At 47.8% G+C, this 17,319-nt stretch overlaps 1 protein-coding gene across 1 annotated transcript in view; it reads left to right on the forward strand.

Moving 5' to 3' along the window:
- Positions 1 to 17,319, forward strand: part of LOC131295000 (aryl hydrocarbon receptor nuclear translocator homolog) — a 198,439-nt gene that overhangs the window by 37,556 nt on the left and 143,564 nt on the right. The window lies entirely within an intron of this gene.

Genomic DNA, 17,319 nt, shown 5'->3' on the forward strand with positions numbered 1-17,319 from the left:
CTTGGAAAAGGGACGGAAACGGGCGAGGAAACACCAAACAAAGCAAGAAAACGGAATTCCTTCTTGAATCATAGAAACACAAAACCAGGGTTAATATAGTAACCGGAAGTTTGCCGGTTTTCACCATCCCAACGAAAGCTACAGAAGCCCAAACCCCGAGGAAAGGAAGGTACAGGACAATCGTGTGGTAATCTGAGAGGGAAAGTTTCAGAATCGGCATTTTTTCCGCGGAAAAAAAATGCCTAATCCACGGCGATTTAAATGCAAACAGCAAAACACCACAATCTTTCGAACAGAACTTACTTAAATAATGAACAACCTTTGCCGGGCGGTGGCAAATAAAAAGCATGCCGCCAGAACGTCTCTAGAAAAATGCCCCGACCTCTAGCAAAGTCTAGAAGGTGGTCCGGAAAACTCCGGGGGAAGAAAACCTTACCCCCTTCTTCTGCGGGGTAGGATAGAAGAAAACGGTGAAAAAAAAGAAACCCATTCCAAGGGTGTGTGCAACCCTTCCGCGGATCGGCACCGTGCACCCGCCTTCTCTCCCGCAGGAGAGCACTGTTGTTTGATGTTTTGCTTTTCCGAAGGTTGCGCCACGTTACAACACACAAACGTGTGTACGCTGGATGACGAAACTGGGGTGGAAGGACCAAAAAAAAGCAACATTCAACCCCAAGACGGGCAAAACTTTTCACTTCTGTATGTCTCTCTTTCTCTCTTTCCCTGGAAATGATCGACTCAGTCGTGCTGTCTGTTGTGCTGATTTTTTTTTCTTTTTAAAAGTCATTTCGCGGGCCGGAAAATGTGTGTGATGGGTTTGTTTGTTGTTTGTTTTTTTTTGTTTCACTTTATTTTCATAAAGTTCTGTTTTCGGTCGGCCCTTTGTTACTTTGTTGTTATCATTTGCGCTCGCCTTTCGTTTCGGTGTTGGTGCTGTGTGTAGACTCAAGGTGGCTGTTGGCAAGAAGAGGTGATGATGAGCGAAGGAAAAAAGCTTCTGCTTCTTGGTGACGAGTAAGGAAAAGCTGCCCCCTCCGCCCTCCTTGCCTAGTGCCCCCCCGCACTTGCCAGTTCAGCAGTTATTCGCCGGAAGGATGATTGTGTGCAGCCATCATCTCGCCCCCCATCATTGTGTCATCGGGGGTCGTGGGGGTGGCGAGGATGCTTTTCGCTGCTCGCTTCTCCATTCCGCACTGAGGAGGACACCCATTATCCTGTTTTCTTTGCGCTCGGTGCAAGGAGAAAATTAGCTTTCTTGTGGGTGGGCGGGTGGGAAAATAGAAAAATCGGCCACGTTTGCAAGTTTGTTTTCTTCGAGCGAAAGGGAGGGCCAAGCGAAAAAAAAAAAAATAGCACGGGAAAAGAAAATGAACACCGAACATATCATCTAGAAGGGAGAAAAAAATTGCCTCGCTGTGCAAGTGTGCCTCTCCAAAGTGGTGTGTGCGGACTGTGTTGTTGTGGGGAAGTAAACTTTCAATCGCTCGACGGTGGTATTTATCGGCCATCAACATTCTCGCCCCCCTCAGTCCTCCCCGCTTCTCCGGGAACCAACAAACAACCTCCTCGGTCGGCTCCACACGCTGTCGATGTGGTGGTCGTGCCCGTGTTTACGAATGTTTGTGACAGCTGTCTGTCGACCTTTGGCTAGCATAAAAATACACATACTCACGCAGGAGAGGATGTCCTTCCACAGTCAGTAGTGAAGATATGACTTTGACTGACTGACTGACTGACGGACGGACGGACGAACGAACGAACTAAACCAACAGACCGACAAACTAAATGAACAAGTAAGTCTGGCAGTCTGGAGTGGCGGGCGAGCCGGAGACTGGAGCTCTGGTTGACTGGCTGGTAGTCGGTGAAGAAAAGCGACGGCTCATTTTCCTCCGGCGTTGGCGCTGACTTTGAAAGTTAGCTTCAGGAGCAATTACTACTGCCTTCTGCGAAAGTAGCGCAAAGGGTGGATTGGATTGGATTTCGGTTTACGGTACCAGGGTGGTTTCCTTTTTCTTTCCTCACCAAAGCCAGTCCTGGAAGGATGGGGGTTGTGTTTTTTTTTATATTCCTCTTCCATATCCTGACGCTGGCTTGAAATCGTCGTCCCATATGCTCGCCGTCGGGCGCAAGGAACCCTCCCCTCGCTTTAAACATTGCCGGTGGATTTGTTTTTTTTAAGGTTCAGTGGTTTTCAGACACCCGGGCGTCGTCCGGGGGCCCCTTAATTAGTTTCGGACAGGACACTCCTCTGGGGTCTTCTATCCGACCAGAAGAGAGTGTTAATCGCACGACGTTGTCTTTCTTAACGGATCATCGAAAAGCGTTCGATGACGCGCACTCGGACCCCCTTCGAGTAGATTAAGGGAACCACTGGTGGGACCGACATGGATGAGGTCAAACGAAGCCGAAGCCCCCAGAAAGAGAGAGAGAGAGACACAACAAACACACAGACACAGCGGGGTTAATTAGCTATCACTTACCGGCAGGATATGTCTTCAAAAAAGCGACGGCGCGTGAAGCCGCCGGTAACGTTGAACAAAAAAAAAATGGGAAAAGAAAAATGGAAAGCAGAACCCACCATGCACCCGACGAATATTGTTTTTGACGTGCAGCAGCAAACCAACCCCCCTGTCTATGTAAGGGTTGGTATCTCCGTTTGCATTGTAGCGGATCGCTACCCATAACGCCCCGGTCGTCAGGCACCGTTGGAGACGGCGACGGAAAAGGACATTGTTGCTCCAGTGGTATTTTCCTGAGGGGTTGAGAAAGCGGAGAACTGCACCAGCGATGTCTGCTTATGCTTTTCCCATTTGAATAACTCTTCCTTGTGTAACCAAGTGAACGTTGGTATCAAGAATTTGAAAAGAATAATTTAAACCCGATAACTGATAACGCATTCCATCTGCCTTCCCCATCAAAACCTCCTCGCGGTTATTAATATGAAAAATTTCGATCGAACAATAATTCCAAGGTTGTTGGCCCCCTTCGCCTACTCCTAGACAGTGGCTGAAATTGCCTTTGGTCAATAGGAGCAGTTATTAGCGCAGGACCTCCACTGCCTTTGGGCGGAAAACACAAGGTGGCATGTAAACAACGTGCCAGGAAGGACGGTGGATAACCGAAGGGACACCACGTGAAAACACACACACACACATACAAACACGCGGACATACTTATCTACCCTCTTCTGCGGGGGGGCGGTGCGGGTGCGATGGGTTGGTATCAGTTTTTCGAAATCAATTCTTCGTTTCCGGTATTTTTTCTCCCCCTTCCCCGACGGGTACTTCCTCTCAACCGTCCCCATGTCGGCGAGGGGGAGGGAAATAATGGGAGGAGCGAGGTTGGAGAGAGAGTCCTTTTTTGTGTGTTTGAAGTGTGGCAGCTCGCTTACGCGGGCCGGATGTCCAGATGGGAGGATAAAGTTTAATTGGTTTCGAACCGTACGCAGGAATCGTATTATAGGTCCCGTCTAAGGGATGGGGGACAGTGTATTGGGTGAGGGTAGATATCGGTGCGTACCGTTTGTGGGATGTTGTTTTGTTTTATTATTATATTGCTCGTTTATTTTTTTTATGCGAGATAGATTTTCCCATTTTATTATTTTTTTTAGCTATTTCCGAGCGCTCTCTCAACAACGGTGCTCTATGTGGAACCGCCTGTACTTTACTGGTTTCCAGTGATGCCGCCACACTAGCACTCCACTCTCGCCCTTCCTCCACACCGCCTGGTTTATGCCACCACCGCAACCACCAGCTCTCTCCACCACTCCCACATTAGGGAGCTTTATATTTTTTCGTCCATTTTCGGGACGCGTTTTTCGGAAAGCCAATTAAAACAATTTGAGAAACTCTGTGCTCAAACCGTGTGTGTGTGTGTGTATGTGGCGGCGCAGCGTGGCGGGAGAGAAAATTGAGGCCAATTTGAATTGTGTTATTAGGAGCGTTTAACGTGTCCACCGTGTTGCTGGCGGAGTGTCTGCCCCTGTCTGCCGGTTGATTGATATTTTGATGTGCCGGATGATAACCTCACTTTTCCAAAAAAAGAGAGAAAAAAAACAAAAAACAAGAGGAGAAACTAAAAACCCCAAACACAAAGCCGCTCGCCGCATAAGGTTCTAGTCCCGCCGGAAAAAGGATGGGGTGCGGGTGTGATATCCATCCAAAAAAAACAAAAACGGTAAGGGAACGAACACATTTCACATCGTTCGCATCGAAAGGACAAAGGCTCTGCAAAGCGTCGTAGCGTAATCTAATTTATTTAATCGCAATACACCACTAAGAACCGCTGCTTGTCGCGGTTTGATGGTACGGTACATGTGTTCACGTTGTTCAACTATTTTCCGCCTACAAATTTGACTCATAATGGTGGTTTTGTTTGACATGAAATCTAATGCGTTGCGTCTCGTTATTGTTTCAAACGGGTCCAACAAATGCGCCTCTTCAAACCTTCCACAGTTTTTAAGGGCCAACGCTAATTGAAGATCGATTACCGGTCGGGTAAAACTGTGCTCATACGTGAGTGTGTGTGTGTGTGTGGATGCGTGAATTATTTATAACTTCTGCACAGATAGCGGAGTGCCTTGCTTCGTGCACGCGCCGGCCTGAAGTATGTGCCGCTAAACGCTGCTCATTTAGTTGTATCGGTTAGTTGGGTTTTGTTTTTCAATCCTCCTCCACCGCCAGGTTTTGATATTTATGAGCACATCTAATGGCGCACCGGGCAATAGATTCATTTTCGTTCATTTCCATTAGCTGGAACAAACGAAAATAAATACCCCCCGCCCCTTTTGGCTCATTAAAACCGCAGTAGTTTTTCTCCGTTCGGATATGACTCCATACACCCGCCAGTCACACACAACTTGGTGAAGCAATTCGCAAGTATATCTGTTTGCATTTAGCACACATTTATTGCATTATTAACGAGTGGGGCTTTTCCGCTAATGCTGCAATGCGTTTCGCGCCCAGCGTTTTATGCTGTGCACCGATGTGGTGTTTACGATCAGTGCCGAACGACGGGTGCTAATCGGTGGCCGGCAGCTTCCCTCTGCTGCACGTCATCCGCCCGTTTGCTGCAATCGTCCGGCGTCGCCCTTTTCTTCCGCCCGTCGGATGTCCGTTCGAGTGTGACACAAGCCGGGTGTGCGGCTCAAAAGACAAGACGAGGAGACGGAGGGTTTGGGTTTGGAGTGGCAAAACTAATGGTTCTACGAACCGCGGATGGCTCTTATGCAAGGAATGCGCATAACGATTTTATTTATTTTCTACACATCGCTCCCTTTTTTTCTGTTCCATCAACTTTTTTTCTTTCCTCGTTTTCCTCTGCTTGAACAAATATTTCCGCCCAATGATCACGACGCATAATTACCAGCGGGTGGCGGGCAGTGCAACGAGTCGGACGAAGGGTAGGCAGAATGTAAATATGTTGACTTACTCGAACCGCCTCCCGAGGTGCGGTGTAAATACACACAGTGGCACACCGATGGCTACGATTGTCTGATTTATCTTCCAACACCCGATTAAGATATCATCTTCCGGGCGAGTTGAGGATGTTGACTAAAGAAAAAAAAACATCAAAATGTGTCTTTGGGTCGCGGAGAAGATGCGAGATTCATTCATAAACTACTAGACAACAACCTCTTTTTTTGGGCCGTCAAACAAACCAAAGACGAGCAGAATTTATTAGCTAGTTGTCGCAGCATCGGAGTTGAAATCAACGGAACCGGCCCGCAGCACGCAGCGTAGTGGCCTTAGTCCTTCCAGGAACCCGATATGTGGAACCTGTTCCAGGCACCTCCAGGCTCGACACGGGGGAGGTCCATAAATTTTCCCAACCCGCGCCACAAAAGGCGAAGGAAGGAAGGAAGGTGTGAAAATAGTTAAAGACAAATCATGGCGGGTGCATAGGACGCAACGCTGACCTTATCGGAAGTGGTGTTAGCCCGTGTCCGCCTCCGATACGGATCGGGAACGAACGTCACCCGGGTCGTTTCCTTTGCGCTATCCTTCGGCCACCTGTGGGCTACCTGTGTTTCCCCGTGGATGTTCCTTTGGAGAGGATGCAACAGGAAGAGAAATAGGAATAAACTCCGTCAAACTGCAGGTTCTACAGAGGATAGGCTTGGTTGCTCTCTCTCGACTCAGGTCGGTTTGGTGATGGATTGATTGTGGAAGAATGGGATGGAAATTGTGATGAATCACACCTACCGGAAGCAGGCTCGGTAGGGGGTGCCGGGCTCGGATGTGCCAATGCATAATCAGCAAGGAAAATGAAATCGTTCGAAGGATGAGTAACGTAGGAGAATTTCTTTAGAGTTACTAACAATATACCAAGAAAGGTAAATCATTAAATTTAAGAAAGGCTAAAGTCGTCAAAATTAAAGTTTTCCTAAACCCAAATGAATCGTATTTGATGCCATATCGAATCGGAACTCCGTTAAAGGAGTTCGCCCAATAAAACTCCATCCATGTGTAAGACAAGTACACTACACCGTGCAGCTGAGTTCATAAATCGCGTTCCAGCTGAAGCATCAAGTGGCGGATGTATCCGATTTGTCGGGTCCGTTTCCACTTGGACGCGGCGGCAAAAACAACGTCCCTCCTTTTCGTCCTCATTTTTCCGCTTTTCCGGAGCCGGTTTTTGTCATCGGTTGGTTCGAATTTCAAACACTTTGACACCGCCTCCCGCTTCTCCGTGGTGACAATGGTAGCGCGCGTAGTCAAAGGGACATAAATAAGGGACTTTATAACCTTACCGACTTTAGAGCTACAGCCTTAGCGTCCAACGGTCTACGGTCGTCGAGGCGACGATAGGAGGATGGCTGACGGGTGAGACGACCCGTAACAGGAACTTCTCGAACAGCTGCGTGTCCGTGTGTGTGTGTGTGTGTGAGCATAAGGAAGGACCGGCGAAAAAGCGGGCTGTGTGTGCATATATCCTGGGCGCAGGCAAAAATTGTGATTTTCCCACTTTTGCATATACACCTACCGCTTTACGACTCCTACGGTAACTCACTGAGTCCTGCGGAGGTTTTATTTTGGGAAAAACCCTACCGTTTCTTTCGCCGCGTACGGTTTAGGGGTTTTGCCGAAGCAATTCCACGCCGAGGTCATTCCGTTTACGGCACTGCCGAGGGCGAAGCGAGCTAGCGACGGAGAGGTAGCAACGAGACATTGTAATGCTTGCCACTATCTGCACTTGGCTGGGCTTGGAACACCACCACCACCATCCAAAGGGCGACATTGTATTCCCTTCCACACGGTGAGGGAAAGGAGGGGGGGCCTGAAACAAAACCAAGCAAAACAATGCCAGAGGAAACCGAAATGCAACCCCGGCGGGGGGGAAAAGGAAAAAGAAACCAAAATGGCCTCCGAGGAGGGAATGGCTATCCCAAGGGGAGGGTGGGGGGGGGGGGGTGTTCGCGAGAGTCCAAAGCTGGAAAAGAAACACAAACCACGCCGCTTCCAGCTCGCTTCATCTATAGACCAAGCCGTTTTTTTTTTTCTTTTAGGTGGAACTGTTTTCCATCCGGACGAGGTCAAGTGTTGCGAAAATGTTTACCAATATTGCACCCAAAACCCAACCCAACCCAACCTCCCCTGGGGATGATGGGGATGGGGGGGCCGGTTGGTTATGTGGAGGCTTTTGGTCCGTTGTTGTGTTGTGTGCAGTTGACTTAACACAGAACAATAACAACGAGCGGCTAAGTGGAAAACCCACGGACTTGCGGCCCTTCCCGGGTGGTAGGAAAAATGGTTTGCCGGTGGCACAGTTTCCGACAAATGTTTGGCTTAATCATCGCACATGATTGAGCATTTTTAAGCTCATAATAAAGTAGACTTTTTATTTAAATTAAAAATTTATTTTTCGTTCTTACCATTAATTAAACAAACTCAATTTTGAACAACAAATTGTTAAGAAAGTTTTTAAAATGAATGCAAAAATATCAAAACACTCAAAGCGATCCGACGGCATAAACAAAAGCACGAAACAGGAAAAGCATTATTCTCCAGGGGGGTTCAAACGTTAAGTGGCAATGATCAAAATTAGATCACTCGAATGGCGGAACCCCTCTCCCCCCCTTGTCGCGATTGCAATCGTACCGCGAACCAACGAGGGCGTGCTCGAAAGGGCAACAAACATGCTGTTGCACCGTCCGCCCGGTTTTGCAGCTTGCAATTGCACTTCGATCACTTACGCGTGACTCCACGCGTTCACTCTCGACACCGGGTGGCGCACGGCGGGACGGTTTGGGCGGGGGGATGTTTGCCCAGTGCCTTTCCCCGATGCAGCTGCTTTCCGTCCGCCGTTTTATTTTGGTTGATTTTTATCGCGCCCGTAAGTATCGGTTGATAAGCTGGACGAGGGGGAAGAATTAAAAAAAAACGATGACGACGGAAATCAAAAGTGTCTCGATTTTTGACCCAACCGCGTGTTATGATAGTAATTTCGAGTGGGGTTTTAATATTAAATTGCCCTTCCCTCGTGCTGCGCTCTAACCGATGCGGAAAACGGAAAACCTTAATTCAGCAGTAGAGGGAGAGAGAGTTGTTAGCCCACGGCACAATCGGATCGATTTTCCGGATGTTCGTTTTAATTGCTTTTAATCAAATTCAGATAAACGCACAGTCCATTAAACACCCATCACGACGGATCCGGCGTGGCGCGTTTCGGTGCAAATTAAAACGGATAAAGCAACCGAAAATAATAATAATAAAAAAGAAAAGGGAAGCGAAAAATTGCAAGTGCAGTAGAAAGGTGTTGCGAATACAAAAAAAAAAGTGTGAAGAAAGAGAGAGAGTGAGAAGTGGAAAATACTAGTGGCTTAAGTGGCGCACGAGTGAGTGCAAACCAACAACCGCAAAATAAAGCGAGGAAAAAAAGAGGTGCAACATAACGAAGTGTGCATGCTGCGCTCATCATACTCATCAGCGGCGGCGGCTCGCGTAGCAACTATCATTCGCATCGTTAGCGGCAACAAACGTTTTCCCGACGGCTTTGTCGCCCTCATCCAGCCTCATCATCATCATCATCGACATGGAGTTGCCTGTTCCACCGGTGTGTGAGTGAGGAAGGTGTTGCCTGCGTGCGCCAGGCAGTGTGTGATTATGCGTGTGGCGAGTTTTTTGTGATAGTTTTCCTAGCGTTCTGTTTTGTTTTTCATTGCATCCGTGGAAAATAAGTCCTCGAAAAAGGTTATCAACAACAAGGTTGCGTGAAAGTGTGACAAGAATAAACGGAGCGTGTGTTTGATGCGAGTTTGGGCCTAGGTTGATGCAACTGGTCGCCGCAATTGAGACGAGATCGAGGGACCATCTCGATAGTGCTAAACATATCGTAAATTGTAGCTCCATCGACGCAAATAGTGGTAGAGGATTAGAGGTAGAATTATACGAAACGAGAGGAAACAGCAGCCCGTCGGAGTAAAGGTTCTGCAGCGATCGATTATCAACGGATAAATCTTATTCGAGCGAGGCGCGTTCGACCATTATCGAGGTGCATGATCGTTGCGGCCGGAAGTGTCTCGTCGAGCCACAACAAGCTGCTAAAGTGTGGTCACCCTTTCACCCGCCAGCTCTCTCCCTCCCTCGTGCGGGGAGTAACGGACGGAGTGAGTGGACTTTGAGGACGCAACCCAATACCAAAAGTTCTGCAAACTGGAACCATATGACGTAAGCACGATGTACGCGTACGCGCAGGGTGGATCGCAAGGTCCGCCGCATTACGCGACCCCGGGCAACGCGTACCTGGCCGGACCGCACCACCACCATCCCGCCTACCCGCCCTACCACCACGGCGGGTCGCCGACGCCGCCTTCCACCATCACCTCGTTCAACAATGTACCTGGCCCCTCGACGCTGCTCGGCCACCACTACGGTTCGCCGCACCACATGCCCCCGCCCCCGCCACCCCCGCTGCCCAGTGCGAGCGCGGCGGTGGCGGCGGCCGCCGTCAGCCACAACCACCAGCAGGCGGTGGCGGCGGCGGCGGCTGCGGCGGCGGCCGGCGTCACCCCGATGCAGACCGACGCGCAGCTCACCGAGCTGGCGCCCTCGCTCGGCGGAATCACCAAGCGAAGAAGGTAATCTAGCCCGATGCACATTTTTGGATCCTTGGCAGAAGGGGCTCTAGGGAGGAAAGTGTCCTTATAACATTTTCTCGAAATCCTATGAATACGTTAAAATCATCCTGGTTTCGAGATCAATAATCTGTTTTGTGAATACTGTCTTCTTCTTCTCTGTATATCTCTCTTCTCTGAATACTGTACAACATGTCGATATTTCAGGCCTATAATAACAATTGATCATCGAAGTTTTCATTCAATGTGAGGCATTGAATGAAGTTAATAAGTTTTAACCAAAACTAGTTTTCTCATGATTTGACCATGTTAAAATCATAACAGAGCAGAAAGTTAAATAATTTCAAACGAAAGTATCGTAAATGTTGCTGCTAATAAAAAAAATCGATACCAAGTTATCACATAGTTTGTCCATGTTGAAATCATAGCACACAAAAACTTGTGATAATTGTGATACTTGTGATACATGCTACCTATATGTAGGAATTTTTGAATTTTCTTTGTGGGATGAAACGAAACATTACACCTCGCGCTTCAGTTTGCTGCTGTTTTTATTCATCTATCAAAATAATTCATTCGACTTATCTAACAATTTATTTGATTTAGTTCCTGGTTACATTTTCGTTTACCCTTTTTTCCCTTACATTGCTGGCACAGCAGAAAGTTTACTAATTAATTGCTGTGTTTTGATTGCTGCTAATAGAAAAATCGAGATTCTAATCATAGTAATCAATATTTTTTCATGTTATAATTCATAACAGATAAAAAAGAGTGATAAATTCAAATTAATGTACCGTATTTTTGCATGTATACCAACAGAACAATCGAACATAGTTACCTCCTTAGAGAAACTTCAGAACGCAATGCAACCAAAATGGGGCTTAAAGTGAGCTGAATTTATTTGTTTGTATGATTTTTGTCTATTGATAACGAACTTCTCTAAACGATTTATATTTTAAATGCTCTTTTTGTACCGTGTTTGGTTTTATTGAATTACGGCATTGCATTTGTTTTCTAATAAACAACACGAAACGCGAGATTTGCGCACTCGCATTAAACATAATCATAAACGCATGTCAGCATGATTTACTGCAAAACGCTTCTATTCGTTTTCCTATCGAACTTGGTGATACTTCGGTGTTCGATTTCTCGCAGCTCCTGATAAAGCCAATAAAGTGGGCTCGAATGAGACTGTATCGGACGAAATTAAACAAATTACAATCCATTTCGCTGGTGGCGCGGTTCGGGCTCCCATCGGCGAGGAAAACAAAGCAGAAAATAAAACACAAATCTCTGCATTCCATAACGCGGCAGTTGCTGGTGCTCGTCTGCTGGTTATGCTGGTGGTGTTGGCTAAAGGATACTACTGGCTACCGGAATTTATTATCCTACATTAACATAAAAACGTTCCACTCTTTTCCTCCTGGGCTGGCTTGCTCCCTCCCCACCCCGTCTTAAGCGTCGATGCAGTTAGGCAGGCTAAGCTCTCGCGCCTTCTGCGGACTGTTCTGCGGTGGCAGATAAAAATTGTACGATAAAATTTCAAGCCTCTCGGACTGTCCCTTACCCCGTACCCACCACCTTGTTAAGACCGTTCATAATCGTGGAAATGTCTTGCCCCGTCGTCTTCGTCGTCCTTATTTCTTCACAAGAATTTATGCTGCTGTAGTTTGGTTCTTCAAACGGGGCGCAGAGAGGGGGCAAAAAAGGGGAGCGAACAATTTGACTGCAGATCGCACAGAAACGAATTCGGTTTCGCGAGGCAAAACCCCGAAGCGCCCGATTCGAACAAGTCTTAATTTGCCTGCCAACTGCCCTCGGCCGGCGGCGATGCTTCATCTTGCCTCTGCAGGCCCATTAGAACTTCGCACCAGCGTCCGAAAGAAGGGCGAAACCCAGCCCGAAAACAGCGGGATATGGGGGGGCAGGGCACCAGGGGATGGAAAAGCGAAAGAAAAGCGGAAAAAACACCGAACAAATCTTTTCGCAATTTACACTTTCCGCATCGTCATAAATTTCGCGCGCCTCGAAGATTCTCCAACCAATGCTCCCCTTGTCCGTGTCCCCGCTTTGGCCGGGCGAGGAAGGGGGCTGAACCCATCGTCACCGCCACCACTTTACAACCCGTTTGCTACCCCCCCTCACCCACCTGTTCCACACCGCAGCCATATTTACAAAAATATTATGATAGCAATAAAATTTTATGTTCTTCCTCCGCGCGCGCGCGCGCTCGAACTCTCGAACGTCGTCCTGGAAGATGACCGTCCCGTGGCCACACGAGACACTGACCGAGATCCCGACACCGGTGTCCATCGACGGGGTCCTTCGTTAGAGCCCCTCCCTCCCCTGTGGCGGCCATGCCAAGCGGAATCGAAGGGCGAAAAAATGCCAATACATTTTGCTTCGTCAAAGTATCAATTACTGGCGAGAATGGAGGGAGGGGTAGGAGCGCCGGTACTCCGGGGGTGCAGTTTTACAACGCGGCGTCTCGTTCGTGTTTTCGAACGTGCATCGCGGGTCGATTGATTTACGGAGACAACCAGCTGCTTCGCTCGTCTAGATGCTCCGCGCTTCCAACGCGCTTCCAGAGGTCGCGAAGGGTACATTCATTATCATTGCTGTTATTGTTTCTATTTCGCCCCAGCGTGATATGATGGGTTTTTGGGAGCAGCAGACTAGGGGGCCCGTAGCCCCGAAAGATTACCGTCTTCTTCTTCTCGCGTTTCGATCCCGTTTGAATCATTCGAATCCGTTCCTCCAACACCAACCGCTTGCTCTTTTCGAGTTCGGTTGGTTTCGGTTTTCCCAACCCTCTGCGTGCTGCGGAAGGGTACGGGGTCGGGTTTGGTTGTTGATTTTTGCGCAAGAAGTTCTGTAATGTTTATATTTTCCTCCCGTCCAACACCCCACCCGGCGATCGAACTGCGTCAAGGAGGAGGGAGTAATTTGAGCAGTTTAAACTGCTCCTGCACTCGTTCCCTCGAAAACTCGAATGCAGTGACCTGCTTCTAATGGGCTGTTTACGCCGGCCCCGTAGTCCCTCCGTGCGCGTGTGTGTGTGTGAAATACGTCTGCTCCTCTCTGGGAAACCTTTTTAGCGCGCCCGGGTGTAAAATGTATAATTTATTCATTTCGGTTACGGTTGCATTAATCATTTTGTGATGGAAGAAACTGGGTTCGAATAGAGGAGTTCATCTCACACGAGAGCCGTTCCGAGGTTCCGGACCCACGAGCGCCTTTCCGATGGCTTTATTTATAGCTGCACATATCGGAAGGCATTCGTTCGGAGGCCGCCCGCGTGTTGTTGCATCTTCATCCTCGGGATCCATCCGTCTTTTGCGTGGAAATGCAGCTCGTTCGCACCGCGTTCCGTTATCCGGCGAGGTTCGCCCCCAGAGGGCGCACTCTGTGATATCTGTAATAAATTAAATTTAATATTATGTTATCTGACCTTTCGCCCCTTCGTGCCCCTCCCAAGGGATCCCAGTTCGCACTTTGGTGTGCCCCCCTTTGAAGTGATTCGTAGTCCGCGTGTTGCACTTTCGAACTAATAAAAGGTAAATTAATAATAAACCTTAAGTAAACCTACTCCAGTATCAGTGATCCCTTTTTGGCTTAGCAGGAGTTTTCGGGTTGGTATTTGTTTTCCGTACACTCTACTGGCCAAACGTTATCTTGCTCGTGGAATAATAAAAAAAACGATGAAACAGTCTGTAGTGGATTACAAAGAACGAAGCGGAGAAACATGCGCCAGTAATTCCACTATCAGAGTCCCACTGGGAGCTGCGGATTCTCTTTGCACGTTCGTGCTTCGCTGCACTCAAGACTTTCGGGCGTAAAGAGTAAAAGAAAAATCTCATCCCAGAAGTCGACGACAAATTCGGTTGGTTTGTTGCAGTTTTTTTCCGTTCGGGAAGGTACAACAAAGATGCGCACGCGCGCTCGCGGTCCTTGTGCATCTTCCAAACGGCGCACGATCGGTGATCTTTTTCAAAGACCACTTTTATGCTCCCAAATCCCTCGTGCCGCAGCTCGCTGGGGTTGCGAACCCATTCATCTCGCGCCGATAACACCAGCGAGAAGAGGCTTCAATTGATTCATTTGACTCGGAACGATTCGGAAAGTTCGAATCCGTCGACCTCCAACTGCGGCTATGAAGACTGTAAGAATCCCGCCGAGTCCGTTCTGTTTTGTGGGGGATTTCACGAGACGACAATCGTGCGTTCGCTTGAACGGCGACGTTCCCATGGCGTGTGGTTGTCGATTTCTGGCCTGGCTTCCTTTCATCGAATATCTCTGAGGACGGCGGTGGAGGTACTGAGGGTCAGTCTTGAGGGGCATGGGCTCACGATTAAGGCTGAGTGAATAGGAGCGACTTACTTACAGCGTTTGCGATTTTTAATAACTTTTGCAATATATCAAAATTTAATTTACGAAATGACAATTCACGACATGGTGCTCCCACCGGAGGACCGCAGTCTCTTTCCCGGTTGGAGTTCGTGCCACCACCACTCCATGTTTCATATTATGCTCGTCCTCATCGGGAGTTTCGGAGCAATCCACAGACATTATTCCTGCTGAATCCTGCAGGAGACACGAAAGTCATGAACTTTTGTTACCGGCACCGGTACTGAAAGCGACGTTTCGTAAGTCGGTCTTCTCCCGCACCTTTTGATGCAATCGTGCCCTTGGGAAACGGAGTGAACGTTCAAAGTGGACGAACACAGACAGCACAAAAAAAGAGAAAAACATTCTTCTCTGGCGGCATTGCTTCCAATTTCTCGGCAAAGCGCAGGCGAAAGCAGAGAGACACCGAGTAATTGTTTTACTTCCACGTAGAACAGCGTCCGATTAGTTCCACTATATCTGGATATTGCAAACAGTTCTAGAATGCACGTGATGTCGCGGCTGGAGTGGAATCGACTGCATTCTTTTCTTTGGCGCTTCATTTCGAGGGCGTTTGTAATCGAACCAATGAAGCTCTATAATGGATCGAAATTGAAAGTCGAGAAGTTAATTGATTTTTTCCCCTGTCCGAGCTATTCTTAGGAGTTTTGTCTATTGGATAAACGTTCTAGCTTTTAGTTAAGATTTATTTTCGCAATCGTGCAAACAACGTTTAAAGTAACTATGTTGATTTTTGATGAATTCAATTCAAACTTTTTATTTAGTTTCGCAAAAATGAAATCACCTAAAATGCGGCCCGTCCAGTCGGTCGTCCTCCGGATAATTTACTGATATTTACTTCCAAACTACAATTATTTGTTTTCAAGATTTGATGCATGATTAACCACGCCATGGCGCGTGTCGAGGAGGAAACAGGGAAAAGCCAACCAGCGGCCGCGTTTGTAGAGAAATCGGCAAAGCCGTTGCTTTATTTAGTGGCCGTTCTCAAATTACTCCTAAAACGGTTCATCCGGTTGTTGGTTCGGCAAGCGGCGACGCCGGCGATGCACATAATGACCGTCTGGCGGAAATGAGTCAGCGCGCGCCGCAATGCACATGCAGTTGCTGCAGTAAGGCTTTCTTCTCCGGTGCATTCGTAAGTGCTACGACGCCAGATTTGGTGTACCAAACAAAAAAGAAGTAAACTACAGTGCATGTGCTTGACAGAAGCTGCTTGCGCATTACGCATTTGACATCCAATGGAGTTAAGAATATTTTAGAAATCCTCGAACCGGTATGAACCGGTTTATGTGACGTCATCGAGATGTAAACATTATCAGGAATGTAAGAGTGTATGTAAAGAATCGTAAAAAAAATACAATTCCTGACCACCTTTTTACATGGAGATGCACTAACACACTTGCAAAACGAGCAAGGTTGCGAACCGGTAATAACCGATTGCGATACTCTATGCACCTTGGGGGATCGATGTCCAGCGACACGCCTACTTCGTCGACTCAGGTGAATGGTTTACGCGAGAGGAAAAGAGAGAAGAGAGAACGCCATGTTCATACCTCTCTTCTATCGAAAAATAAATCGGATGGCGGGTTTTTGTAAACGTAGAAATATTTGGACGATTAAAAAAATACTGGTTGATAAAACCGACAAAAATGAATGTTTTACAATTGGAAACAGTTTCAAAAGATTTTTATCATTCGGTTAAATTTAAATCTGTCCCTGTTTAATTTGTAACTTTTCAACTAAATCTACTGTGGTTCAGTGTCTATGCGCAATCAGCTTTCAGGATCAAAAACGCTTGATAATATTTTATGCTGGTATGCTGTCGATCGAATGGTGATAAAGCAGTTGCACCGTTCGTTTACCATGCCCTCCTCTTTACCGAGATTTTTTTATCGCCTTGCGCTTTGAGGCCCAAAGATTGTCAGATCTAAGCAGGCTCATTAATGCGCAGTCACATACGAGATGACTTGCAGCCAGCATCTCCAGCGGTTTGTCAGCGATCGAATCTACGAATAGAACTTAGAAAAGGTAGAAGACGAAAACCCCTTCGACATCTGTAGAAATTGTGCCCGTTCGGGGGACCCGTTTTTCGGGATACGTTCCGTTTGGCCCAGGACGACCAGAGGGCCCTGATTCGATCTCCGACGGCAGCCTTTCGCCAGCCGATCACCGACTTGGCCGGCTGTTGCAGAGGCACATAAATTACGGAACTAGGCATATTTGCATATCAATTGGCGCTAGTCAGGCACACCGAACAGGACCTCCGTCCACAATCCGCGCCCAATTTGGGTCAGAAATTGCGGGTTGGGGCGGCTACTGTCGACCGCAATGAAGTTAATGTTGTCCACTCTCCGGAGTGCGCTCCCGGCTGGAACCAACATGGCACGAATTTCGAAGGGTTTCGCGTCCAAGATTGTTTGCCGAACGGTGTCGGTTTTCGTGACGAGTTTCCATGTCGAGGCACTCTAACCACCAACACCGTATCGGGTCGTACGCACCTCTCGAAACGTTAAATCACTTCGAACTTTCCTTCGGGCAGGAGCTGAAACGGGAGGGGACGTTTGCATTTACGTACCAAAACCCACCACGTGAAGGATAAGTTTGAGGATCTTTTAACAACAAGTGGTCAATTATTACACGCGGTCCTGTGGGTAGCACGGAAGCCTAGAGCCGCCATGCTTAGGGAGCATTTACAGGCGGCGTGGCGTGTCGCGAGAAAAATTACTTCCTACTCGAATGTGTTAGAACGAAACTTCTCCTTCTCGTTATTCGCTGTGTTACATCGATCTATATTGCAACCCAATTGTAACGCATTTTCACCCTTATTACTTCTATTT

This window comes from Anopheles ziemanni, chromosome 2, assembly GCF_943734765.1.
Source record: "Anopheles ziemanni chromosome 2, idAnoZiCoDA_A2_x.2, whole genome shotgun sequence".
Classification (NCBI taxonomy): domain Eukaryota; kingdom Metazoa; phylum Arthropoda; class Insecta; order Diptera; family Culicidae; genus Anopheles; species Anopheles ziemanni.